Raw genomic sequence first — 13,657 nt, 5'->3', positions numbered from 1 at the left:
CTGGCGACTAACATTACTGCCAGCAGCACCGCCGTGGTGTGAAAAGGAGCATTTCATGCATGTCACTGCATTGCGTGGCAGGCACTGCACAGTGCCTGCCACCTGGTACAGGGACATGTGGGGGGTACCATGGGTACTCCCCAGTGCACCCCCAACACATTGGGGGCCAACAATGGGCTCCCGGAGACATTCTCCGCATGCCTTTCCATGGCGGTTTCACCGCCACAGAAAGGCTGGCTACCGCCTGCATCATAATCATGCCGGCGGAGCCTGGTCCTGCACCAGCATCATTGAAGCGGTCCAGTTCTGCCCGCTAGGCATGCGTGCGGCGGACTGGTACTGGCGGAAAAGTGGCGGGCAGAGATTCTCAACGCCACAGTTGTCACTGCCATGCTAATGGGACCGGCGGTTTTCAGGGCAGCGATTGCGGGCGGATGTCCGCCGCCAGTCCGGCGGTTTCCACCACCGGCCTGGCGTCGGCCATCCGTCCGCCATCCTAATAGACCCCATAATATCCATTAGGTTAATAGACAACTAGTGAAACAAAATTGGCTAGAAGGCCAACCAATAAAAAATAACCTTGGATCTTCGATTTACTAAACAAAATGTTATAGGTGTGAAATAATTTGCTTAGATAGAAAAATAATGTATTTTCTTTTTTCAGTTTTTACTCAAAAACGTGTGTTCCCTGTAACCTTTCTTCATCCTTCAAAGAGGACTTTGTCAGAGCTGTTCAAAATATCTTTTTTTGACGGAAGCGCATCTGACTTTGTTAACATTCCTCTTTCTCACTCTTCTTGTTTTTTTCCTATTTTTCTCATTAAGAGTTTTGATATTAAACCAATTTGTGTTGGGAAAGACCTCCTATGGTCCTGTGAATTACATCTATTCACATACGATATTCCTATTGCAAACCTTCATGCTGCTTTGGGATGCTGTAGGAATTTGGAGATTGAGAAGAAGTCCTCTTTGAAAGACAAAGGTGCCGATCACGATCCGGTAAAAAATTCCCCCGTGCGACTCGTATCGGGTCTTTTTACCGTACGAATCGTCCAAGTGCCGTACGAACTGGCAATCACGATTCACATGGTAAAAAGTCCATACGAACCGCACTGGGAATCATTCCCCACACGTCCTCGGGTCGGAAAATGTGTCCGACACGTCCTCGGACGATTTACCTTACAAACGTGAAAAACCAAGTCCGACCGAGGAATCACGATCCATCCCGTGCGTCCGAGGTTACAACCGTATGGAAAAAACACCGTCCGCACCGAACTCCTACAGCAACCATGGAGACATGTGCCCGCATACGCGCCCAACACTCCCCCCAGCCCCCGTACGTCCGACACGTACCCCCCGTATATGTATACCCCCACCCGTCTAGGTACACCCCAGTACGTTCCAGTCGAACCCCCACCCCAGTACGTGTCATAGCCCCGTCTACCTACACCCAGTACGTTCCAGTCGTACCCCCACCCCAGTATGTGTCGTACCCCTCGTGTACCTACACCCCAGTACGTGCGAGCCACACCCCCACCCCAGTACGTGTCATAGCCCCGTCTACCCACACCCCAGTACGTTCCAGTCGTACCCCCACCCCAGTACGTGTCATAGCCCCGTCTACCTACACCCCAGTACATTACAGTCATACCCCCACCCCAGTACGTGTCGTACCACCGTCAATGTACACCCCCCCACCCCTGTACGTGTCGTACCACCGTCCATGTACACCCCAGTACGTTCCAGTCGTACCACCACCCCAGTACGTGTCATAGCCCCGTCTACCTACACCCCAGTACGTTCCAGTTGTACCCCCACCCCAGTACGTGTCGTACCACCGTCAATGTACACCCCCCCACCCCTGTACGTGTCGTACCACCGTCCATGTACACCCCAGTACGTTCCAGTCGTACCACCACCCCAGTACGTGTCATAGCCCCGTCTACCTACACCCCAGTACGTTCCAGTCGTACCCCCACCCCAGTATGTGTCGTACCCCCCGTGTACCTACACCCCAGTACGTGCGAGCCACACCCCCACCCCAGTACGTGTCATAGCCCCGTCTACCCACACCCCAGTACGTTCCAGTCGTACCCCCACCCCAGTACATGTCGTACCACCGTCAATGTACACCCCCCCACCCCAGTACGTGTCGTACCACCGTCCATGTACACCCCCCCACCCCTGTACGTGTCGTACCACCGTCCATGTACACCCCAGTACGTTCAGTCGTACCCCCACCCCAGTACGTGTCGTACCCCCCGTGTACCTACACCCCAGTACGTGCGAGCCACACCCCCACCCCAGTACGTGTCATAGCCCCGTCTACCCACACCCCAGTACGTTCCAGTCGTACCCCCACCCCAGTACGTGTCATAGCCCCGTCTACCTACACCCCAGTACGTTCCAGTCGTACCCCCACCCCAGTACGTGTCGTACCACCGTCCATGTACACCCCCCCACCCCTGTACGTGTCGTACCACCGTCCATGTACACCCCAGTACGTTCCAGTCGTACCACCACCCCAGTACGTGTCATAGCCCCGTCTACATACACCCCAGTACGTTCCAGTCGTACCCCCACCCCAGTACGTGTCGTACCACCGTCAATGTACACCCCCCCACCCCTGTACGTGTCGTACCACCGTCCATGTACACCCCAGTACGTTCCAGTCGTACCACCACCCCAGTACGTGTCATAGCCCCATCTACCTACACCCCAGTACGTTCCAGTCGTACCCCCACCCCAGTACGTGTCGTACCCCCGTGTACCTACACCCCAGTACGTGCGAGCCACACCCCCACCCCAGTACGTGTCATAGCCCCGTCTACCCACACCCCAGTACGTTCCAGTCGTACCCCCACCCCAGTACGTGTCGTACCACCGTCAATGTACACCCCCCCACCCCAGTACGTGTCGTACCACCGTCCATGTACACCCCAGTACGTTCCAGTCGTACCCCCACCCCAGTACGTTCCTGGCGCACCCCCAACACAACCTCCTAAGTACGGAGCGCACCCCATGCCCCACCATCACAACCGCATGTACGAGTCGTACAAAGCCACACACAAGGACATAATCGTACAACCAAATGGCCCATGTACACACCGTACACACGCTCAAAACGCACGTACACAACAAGGACAAAACAAAACAACACAAGAATACACCATTCGAAAGGCACACAGCCACTAAACATGGCCAACAACCACTAAAATAACACAATCACTGACCTGCAACTGTCAAAAACAAACAGAGGCCCAATACACCACCACTCCTTATAACACACCCACCCAAAATTCAAACACTGCCACACCCACCCATGGACCAATGAAAAGGGCCCACACACACAAACCATGAGCCTTTGCAACAGACTCACTGCTGCCAGACACCACAGAACCAGACTACAAGCTACACCACATCTTACACTTGCACACCTTCACACGACCACCCTCACAAACACCCTCTCATCACATTCACACACACACACAACCATCCACACCCCCCCCCAACATCCACACCCCCCCCACACCCACACCATCCCCACCCACACCCCTCACCATGCCCACTACCAAGAATCCAAAGTTCAGTCACCGAGAGTTGGAGGTCCTTGTTGATCAAATCCTCAGAGTCGAGCCACAGATCTTTGGAACATTGGTCAGAAGCACCAGCCAGGCAGCCAAAACAGCCATGTGGCAGACCATCGTCGATGCTGTGAATGCTGTTGCGGACACCAGGAGGACCAAGCAGGATTGCCAGAACAGGTGGTACGATCTGCGGAGGAGGGTCAGAGCCAAGAGACAGGAGGAACACGACCAGGCCAACGCCACCGGAGGAGGGCCCTCCCGCAGAGCCGTACAGTACCATCCCTGGGAGGAGAGGGTGATGGCCATACTGCCGGTGGAGGCAGTTGAAGGAGTAGAAGGACTCCGAGACCCGGGTGAGTACACAAACAACGCACCTCACATGGGGGGAACTGCAACCACAACCAAAATTAATAACAGGCACGCAACCACCACAAGCCATCGCATTACTCAACCACACTCCATGAGCAGGCACATGCCACTGCTGCCACCATGCCCCATGCACCCAGCTGGACAATGTCAAGTCACAGGCCACAGAAGACAACAACACATGACACGGTAACCCGGATGGCGGGAGGGTGGGCACCAAGAATCACATAGTGCGACTCCAAAGCAGACAGCAATGCCCTCTGCCCATATGGCCTAGGTCACAGCCAGACAAACACTGTGTCCCAACACAGGAATGACTTGCCAGCAAATGGCGGACGCCTTGCATCAACACATGGGGGTGAAGGCACTGTTTTGCACATGCCAGCAGCTAATGAACAGCCAACATTGTGAAAGAGTGGCAGCACACACCACCACAGCAGCAGCGCACAGACACACAGCAGACAAAATGGGTGCCTGGAGATCAGAAACAAACTCACATCAACAGGCCAAGGGCCACTCAAAGATCTGCTAACAGTGTGTGCCCAGGAAGCAGGGCCAAGGTGACAGAGGGTGACACACGGAGGGAGGGAGAGGGGGACACAGAGGGAGGGAGAGGGGGACTGAGAGGGAGGGAGACGGACAGAGGGAGGAGGCTGACACACAGAGGGAGGGAGAGGGGGACAGAGAGGGAGGGAGAGGGGGACAGAGAGGGAGGGAGACACAGGAAGATGGACACAGGGAGGAGGCTGACACACAGAGGGAGGGAGAGGGGGACACAGAGGGAGGGAGAGGGGGACAGAGAGGGAGGGAGACACAGGAAGATGGACACAGGGAGGAGGCTGACACACAGAGGGAGGGAGAGGGGGACAGAGAGGGAGGGAGAGGGGGACAGAGAAGGAGGGAGACACAGGAAGATGGACACAGGGAGGAGGCTGACACACAGAGGGAGGGAGAGGGGGACACAGAGGGAGGGAGAGGGGGACAGAGAGGGAGGGAGACACAGGAAGATGGACACAGGGAGGAGGCTGACACACAGAGGGAGGGAGAGGGGGACAGAGAGGGAGGGAGAGGGGGACAGAGAAGGAGGGAGACACAGGAAGATGGACACAGGGAGGAGGCTGACACACAGAGGGAGGGAGAGGGGGACACAGAGGGAGGGAGAGGGGGACAGAGAGGGAGGGAGACACAGGAAGATGGACACAGGGAGGAGGCTGACACACAGAGGGAGGGAGAGGGGGACAGAGAGGGAGGGAGAGGGGGACAGAGAAGGAGGGAGACACAGGGAGAGCAAATCAGTCCTTTGGTGTGTGGGAATGTCTGCTCGTCAGCAGGTGGACTGCGTGCATGTAGACAAGGGTGGCCAGTGCCAGAACCCCCCCTCTTCATCATGGCAAAACGCAGGGCCATGTCACAACCTGTACACGAGCACAAGGACAGCCACCTGCATCATATAAGTGTGTGGATCCACTCCATGTGCACATGTACAGTGCTACAAGGAAGGCGCAAATGCATGGCTCGCCACACATGCACACTCCACTGCTGACTGCAGCCACACTTGACGCAGCAAGTAAGACTGTGCCACACATAGTTAAAGGGGCCAAATTGGTGCCCAAGGGACACACACATGCACAAGTGCACTGTGAGTGGAATGCAAGACAGATCCTAATTCCAAGAGGAAATGTGCCAACTTTGTAACGGATGAAACATGGATGTTGCATGGATCAAAATTAACATTTTCTCTCTCACACACAGGTCAACGTCGTGCTGCACCCCCCAACACTGGGGGGGAACACTCACAGGACCCGGATCTGCAGGAGACCGATCCCACCGGCAGCGACCACTCTCACCACTCTGCGGATGACCCCGACCGACCTGGCCCCTCTGGTGTCCAACCACCTGCAGCACCTGCGTCAGGTACAACCGTGCCAACCACCACCCCCACTCCTGCCACATCCCAGGAGACACCCAGGATCCCTGCCCCAACACCACAATGCAGCCAGGCTCGCCAGGAGGGACACGGTGTCCCGGGCACCCAGGAGGAGGCAGGCGACAACGCCAATGCCACCCCTCAGGGGTCCCGGAGACCCGATGTGCCCACAAGTGCAGGCCAGACGCAAGTGGGCAGGGGTGGTGGGAGTGGAGGACGGCGGAGGCGCGAGCCTGACCAGTTGGCTGGGGATCCGGTATTTTCCCATGTCCGTAACATCCTGGACTCATACCGGCAGGACACCACGGGCATGGCCCAGGTTGTGTCCGTCCTCGAGGGGATCAAGGTCCAGCAGGCCCAGCAACATGCGGAGCTAATAGCCTGTCTACAGGTACACCAACGGAGGATGGAGGACAGACAGGCTGAGCAAGTGACGGCGTCCCAGGGGATTCACGCTGAACTCCGTCGGATGGCCGACACCATGGCCGACCCTCCCTGTGCCAGAAGGCGGAGAACATCACCACCCACAGGGAGGGATCATGAGGAGGAGGAGGAAACATCCGACGGAGCATCCCAGACGTCGTCACGGCCTGCTGCTGAGGTTCCCCGCAGGAAGCCGGGTCGTCCACGGAAAGGACCGTGAGGGTGGCTGCTACATCACCATCTCCCAGGACACCTGGCCTGGCACCTGGCCCACTGGAGCAACAGCATCACAGCATCAAGAGACATTCTCTGCCACATGGCCCTGCTGGTCACTGGCTGACCAATGTTGACGAAGACTGTGGCATGGACTCTGAGGATTTCCAATGGCAAGGACACCAACTCCCCTACTGAACTTTGGATTCCCTAATCCCGGAAAGCCCCTCACTTTGTCCCCCCCCCCAATAATAAATCACACTATTAAGAGTAGATGCCTGCTGGTAGCATTATTACCTAACATGTGTCTTGTACAGTCTAAACATGCCTGAGTCATCTGTTCACTTCAACCATCCACACCCTGGGGCCTGAGTCTGGCACAGGACACATGGGTCACAGTTAATTAGGCAAGACAGACATGGAGCACCATACACACCCGTGATGGTCAGAACCAGCTGAGGGGGTGGCCGAACAACCGTGCTGACAGACACATTGAGTACAGCAACAGTCATGCGCAGAGGTCAGGGATCCTGGCCCGTGTCCTGGGGGGCACCCAGGTATGTGTAGACAGGTGGCAGAACCATGTCCTGCAAGCTTGAGTCCGGTGGATGCAGAGAATGGGGTCATGGACAACGTTGGATGCATGGGGATGGCACATGTCACAATACCCACACAGTCATGGACATCATGCACAATACACAGTCTCAGCACACACACACAGCTTGCATATTGCCACTCGACACATTGACACATAGCCACAATCAGGGAATACCATGCCAGACATGCAGGATGCACCGTGCCAACACACCAGCATTGACTGAGAAGAGGCACCTTGGAGGCATAGGGACACCTTTAATAGTCATGTTTTTGGGATTGCAGAGGCAACTTGAAGTACACATGAACACATCATGTGGAGTAACATGTGGCTCCAACACTGGCACCCCCCTTCTGCAGCACAAATGCGTGATAGCCATGGAACTGGCACACAAGTGTCGGCTAACAGCTAAATACCCACAGCTGCTCACGGAGAGCCTGCCATACACCATACATCCGCTGATGTGGAAGTCCCACGCCATGTCAAGACAATGTTAACCGTATGTGTCCGAGGGCAGTGTCACACACATTGATGCCATCATCACAATCCACTATCCCATCACTGATGACTGACAACCAGGCAGCCCATCTATTCAGGTGTACCCAGCTGCATGTCGTGTCCCATGGGGATGCCACATGTCTGCAGAGGAACCAAACCCCGACCGGGGCAGTGTGCACACATCGTGAACAACTGCCACACCCATACACCCCAGATGCATCCCTTACCCCATGGAGACTTCCAAACGTGTCCGTGCCTGTAACGCTGAGTCAGCCCACGATGTCATGTCCATGAGGAATAGCAGTGCCACAACAATGCAACCAGCAAACGGCATGCGCAGGTACCTGGGGAAGAGAGACACACAAGAAGTCAGCCACAAAAAGCACAGCCACTTGCATGTGCAGTTACTCGACACATGTATGGATGACAACATGCTAGGTCACAATTATGACTGGGGAAATACTACCATCACTGCCACCATCACTCCAGTGACACACCCACACACACCTCTGACCCACGTGCCATACATGCAGGTGGAGACACACATCACAACGCATGCCACACGGGGACCAATGCGTGCACACTCAGACCCTGGTACTCACCACTAAGCAAAGAAGTCGCGTATGAGCCGAGTCCGGATGTCCTCTTGCGGCTCCACATCCTCCACATCACTAGCCCCATTGCCAAGCCCTTCGTCCTCCACGGGTGGATGGTCCTCGTCATGTTGATTCAGGATGAGTGGCACAGCTCTTTCAACTGCCATGTTGTGCAGCATGCAGCAGACCATGAAGATCTTGCAGACCTTCGCCGGGGCATAAGGGAGTGCACCGCCGGTCTTGTGGAGGCACCGGAATCGGCTCTTCAGCATGCCAAACGTCCTCTCTATCACTCGCCTTGTCCGGCCATGGGCAGTGTTATAGCGGAGCTGGGCCGGCTTGATGGGGTTGCGGAGAGGTGTCAGCAGCCAAGGCATGTTGGGATAGCCAGCGTCCCCTACATGGGAAGCACATGGACATCGTTAGAACTGGTGTAGCGGTCGTGCTGGTCGGCTATACAGAATACAGGACAGACAGACTGTACCCACCAACAACACATGCCCGTTCGTTGCGCAGCTGCATCATCATATCAGGCATCCCGCTACGCCTCATGATGTAGGCATCGTGTGCTGATCCTGGGAAACGAGCACAGACATGTGAAATCACCATATTGGACAGACACACCACAAGGGCATTGATGGAGTGGTAGTGCTTCCGATTGCGGTACGCCACCTCCCGTGCGTGTGGTGGTACCAAACCTACATGTGTCCCATCTATCGACCCAATGACATGGGGCATCCCTCCCAGGGCATAGAATCCACGCTTGACCTCAGTCATCTGTTCAGGGGTTGGGAACTTGATGAAGTCATCCAGGTGAATCAACATGGCCTCCAAGAAATCATGCAGCACACCGCTGAACATGCTCTGGGACATGCCACCAACATGAGCTATGGTATTTTGGAAGGTACCCGTGGCAAGAAAATGTAGGGCAGCCATTACCTTCAGCTGGGGTGTCAGTGCCGTAGGATACCTGTGCTGTGGTTGCAGGTGTGGTGCCAGTCTCGCCGTCAGCTCCAGAATCAACGGTTGGGTGAAGCGGTAGAGCCGGATCCTGTCATTCTCCTGCATGGTGGCCAAGTCTGGAATTCTTCGGGCAACAGGAGGCGCTCTGCAGTAATTTGGAAGTGACAAGGAAGAGTGAGTGCACTACGAGAACAACTCATGTCTACTGAGCACATGTAAATCTGGCAATACACACATGCCACATGGGGAGTCAGGCATGTGCTACATGCCCAGGACACGTATGGATGCAAGGTGACACTCCTTCCAAGACCCAGCTACACACGGTGATTGAGAACCTCCCCATGCCACGCCATAGAAATAGCTGTGTCCCAGTGCAAGTGCACTGCCCGACGCAAGACAGGAGTGACATACACCCACACATCAGCAGAAGTGTGATGCCGATTGCAGAGACTGGTAGCGGAACACTTGAGCCACAGGTCACATGACATTACACTAGTCCAGCCCACACACCTTGCCATGAAGGTGCACATGTCATGACTCACCACACATTCCTTGTGAGTTTGCTGACATGGCCTTGTCGCGCTACTCCGTGTCCCATGCATACATGTGCACCTCACATCCGATAACACATGTGGCATGGTGTTGGGAACAGTGTGCAATGACAATCTACACACAGCCACATGTTGGTTGCTGCAACGGCTGCAGCTTTTGAGGGTGCTACAACATCAACCTGATGTAAATCCCGGACACATATATGGCATAGTCACATTGTGCACTGTGGGTAGTGACCAGTCATGTGTCATGACCCCTGTACCGGGCATCATGGGACACTTCCGTGTGTTGGTGTCCGTGCCATGCCAGTGACGCTCACCCCAAGTGCGCAGTCCCACATGCACACATGTCAAAGGAGTCAAGGGCATGCCTGGCACACATTGCACCCTCACACAGTACACATGTACACATCTCATCATACATCTGGTGCCTTCTCCACTCAGGAGGCATGTTCCACATCACAGCCTGTGACACCTGTGCCCCACACATGTAGTAATGCACAGACGATGCCTTGATGTCCATTCCTGGACAAGTATGACAATCCATGGACAAGTATGTCCGCCCTATTCCTACATGTGTGTCGCCTATCACCACAGTGATGTGTAAAAACCGCCGTACTGCTGCTGAGAGGGCCTGTGCATGTTCCAAAATCACTGTGGGAGTGCTTGCGTATGTGTACCCATCGTGATGGCGAGCAAACAGGCATTTGTACGGTCCGTAGCACTACGGGTACGCATACGCGTGCAGACCCATAGTGATAGTGAGCGTAGATGCGTGTGTACGTTCCGTACCACTACGGGTACGCATACGCGTGCAGACCCATAGTGATAGTGAGCGTAGATGCGTGTGTACGGCCCTATCACTATGGGTCTGCACGCGTATGCGTACCCGTAGTGCTACGGACCGTACACTCGCATCTACGCTCACTATCACTATGGGTCTGCACGCGTATGCGTACCCGTAGTGGTACGGACCGTACACTCGCATGTACGCTCTCTATCACTATGGGTCTGCACGCGTATGCGTTCCCGTAGTGGTACGGACCGTACACTCGCATCTACGCTCACTATCACTATGGGTCTGCACGCGTATGCGTACCCGTAGTGGTACGGACCGTACACTCGCATGTACGCTCTCTATCACTATGGGTCTGCACGCGTATGCGTTCCCGTAGTGGTACGGACCGTACACTCGCATCTACGCTCACTATCACTACGAGTACGCATACGCGTGCAGACCCATAGTGATATAGAGCGTACATGCGTGTGTACGGTCCGTACCACTACGGGTACGCATACGCGTGCAGACCCATAGTGATAGTGAGCGTAGATGCGAGTGTACGGTCCGTACCACTACGGGTACGCATACGCGTGCAGACCCATAGTGATAGAGAGCGTACATGCGTGTGTACGGTCCGTAACACTACGGGTACGCATAAGCGTGCAGACCCATAGTGATAGTGAGCGTAGATGCGAGTGTACGGTCCGTAACACTACGGGTACGCATACGCGTGCAGACCCATAGTGATAGTGAGCGTAGATGCGAGTGTACGGTCCGTACCACTACGGGTACGCATACGCCTGCAGACCCATAGTGATAGAGAGCGTACATGCGTGTGTACGGTCCGTAACACTACGGGTACGCATACGCGTGCAGACCCATAGTGATAGTGAGCGTAGATGCGAGTGTACGGTCCGTAACACTACGGGTACGCATACGCGTGCAGACCCATAGTGATAGTGAGCGTAGATGCGAGTGTACGGTCCGTACCACTACGGGTACGCATACGCGTGCAGACCCATAGTGATAGAGAGCGTACATGCGTGTGTACGGTCCGTAACACTACGGGTACGCATACGCGTGCAGACCCATACTGATAGTGAGCGTAGATGCGAGTGTACGGTCCGTACCACTACGGGTACGCATACGCGTGCAGACCCATAGTGATAGAGAGCGTACATGCGTGTGTACGGTCCGTAACACTACGGGTACGCATACGCGTGCAGACCCATAGTGATGGAGAGCGTACATGCGTGTGTACGGTCCGTAACACTACGGGTACGCATACGCGTGCAGACCCATAGTGATGGAGAGCGTAGGCATGCATGTACGGGCCGTTGCCATGCATTTGGGGTGCCCTAGGGCCCACAAACGCACCGTACCTGTGTGTGATGCTCCAAATTACATAGGGGACACGTATTAAGGCCTACATGCATGCTGGTTGTCATGGAGACCAAGTTCAAAATTCGAAATTGTTCTGGAAGGTGCACAGCAGAAGTCAGTTGGAATTCTTCTACTTTGTTGCAATGTGTTTGTGGGGCTGACATCATGCAGGAGAATGAAACCGATAGAGAACCCACAGACTGCTAGCTTTGAAGGGATTGGTGGAAACATAGGATGCAAATGTGAGTGACCAATCACTCTGTACTCCTGTGCATGAGACTGGGCAGAAGGGCACATATAAGGCAGCCAGGTCCCATGAGGGAGCACTTGCCTGCACATCTTTGCATTCGTCGACCCAGCTGTTGCTACTGATTCCCTGGAACCATGTCAAGGGCTGTGGAGAGGACACAGCCATTCACCCTGGAGGAGAACATGGCTCTGCTGGATGTGATCCTCCCACAGTACTCCATGCTGTATGGGCGACCAGGGTATCAGGTGAGTGCATAGGCCACTGCCACAGACTGTCCCTATGTTGTGACTGTGACTCCTGCCATTGCGTCCAGGTGTAACACACATGCCATGTACTGTCGGGGGGGTCCCAGGGGGGGGGTGCCTGATGTCTCCCAGCAGTGCCCTGAGACAGGAGGGGTGGGGGCCTATCACTCCCAGCAGTGCCCTGAGACAGGAGGGGTGGGGGCCTATCACTCCCAGCAGTGCCCTGAGACAGGAGGGGTGGGGGCCTATCACTCCCAGCAGTGCCCTGAGACAGGAGGGGTGGGGGCCTATCACTCCCAGCAGTGCCCTGAGACAGGAGGGGTGTGTGCAGAGTCCTCCCAGCAGTGCCCTGAGACAGGAGGGGTGGGGGCCTATCACTCCCAGCAGTGCCCTGAGACAGGAGGGGTGGGGGCCTATCACTCCCAGCAGTGCCCTGAGACAGGAGGGGTGTGTGCAGAGTCCTCCCAGCAGTGCCCTGAGACAGGAGGGGTGGGGGCCTATCACTCCCAGCAGTGCCCTGAGACAGGAGGGGTGGGGGCCTATCACTCCCAGCAGTGCCCTGAGACAGGAGGGGTGGGGGCCTATCACTCCCAGCAGTGCCCTGAGACAGGAGGGGTGGGGACCTATCACTCCCAGCAGTGCCCTGAGACAGGAGGGGTGTGTGCAGAGTCCTCCCAGCAGTGCCCTGAGACAGGAGGGGTGGGGGCCTATCACTCCCAGCAGTGCCCTGAGACAGGAGGGGTGTGTGCAGAGTCCTCCCAGCAGTGCCCTGAGACAGGAGGGGTGGGGGCCTATCACTCCCAGCAGTGCCCTGAGACAGGAGGGGTGGGGGCCTATCACTCCCAGCAGTGCCCTGAGACAGGAGGGGTGTGTGCAGAGTCCTCCCAGCAGTGCCCTGAGACAGGAGGGGTGGGGGCCTATCACTCCCAGCAGTGCCCTGAGACAGGAGGGGTGGGGGCCTATCACTCCCAGCAGTGCCCTGAGACAGGAGGGGTGGGGGCCTATCACTCCCAGCAGTGCCCTGAGACAGGAGGGGTGTGTGCAGAGTCCTCCCAGCAGTGCCCTGAGACAGGAGGGGTGGGGGCCTATCACTCCCAGCAGTGCCCTGAGACAGGAGGGGTGTGTGCAGAGTCCTCCCAGCAGTGCCCTGAGACAGGAGGGGTGGGGGCCTATCACTCCCAGCAGTGCCCTGAGACAGGAGGGGTGGGGGCCTATCACTCCCAGCAGTGCCCTGAGACAGGAGGGGTGTGTGCAGAGTCCTCCCAGCAGTGCCCTGAGA

At 56.1% G+C, this 13,657-nt stretch overlaps 1 protein-coding gene across 1 annotated transcript in view; it reads right to left on the bottom strand.

Annotated features, from left to right (window-relative positions):
* The window catches only part of LOC146813685 (solute carrier family 22 member 7-like), a 172,534-nt gene that overhangs the window by 56,802 nt on the left and 102,075 nt on the right, over positions 1–13,657 (bottom strand). The gene's annotated exons all lie outside the window — the stretch shown is intronic.

Source organism: Triturus cristatus, chromosome 6, assembly GCF_964204655.1.
Source record: "Triturus cristatus chromosome 6, aTriCri1.1, whole genome shotgun sequence".
Taxonomy (NCBI): domain Eukaryota; kingdom Metazoa; phylum Chordata; class Amphibia; order Caudata; family Salamandridae; genus Triturus; species Triturus cristatus.
The sequence above is the reverse complement of the archived record's forward strand: the minus strand, read 5'-3'. Positions and strand labels throughout refer to the sequence as shown.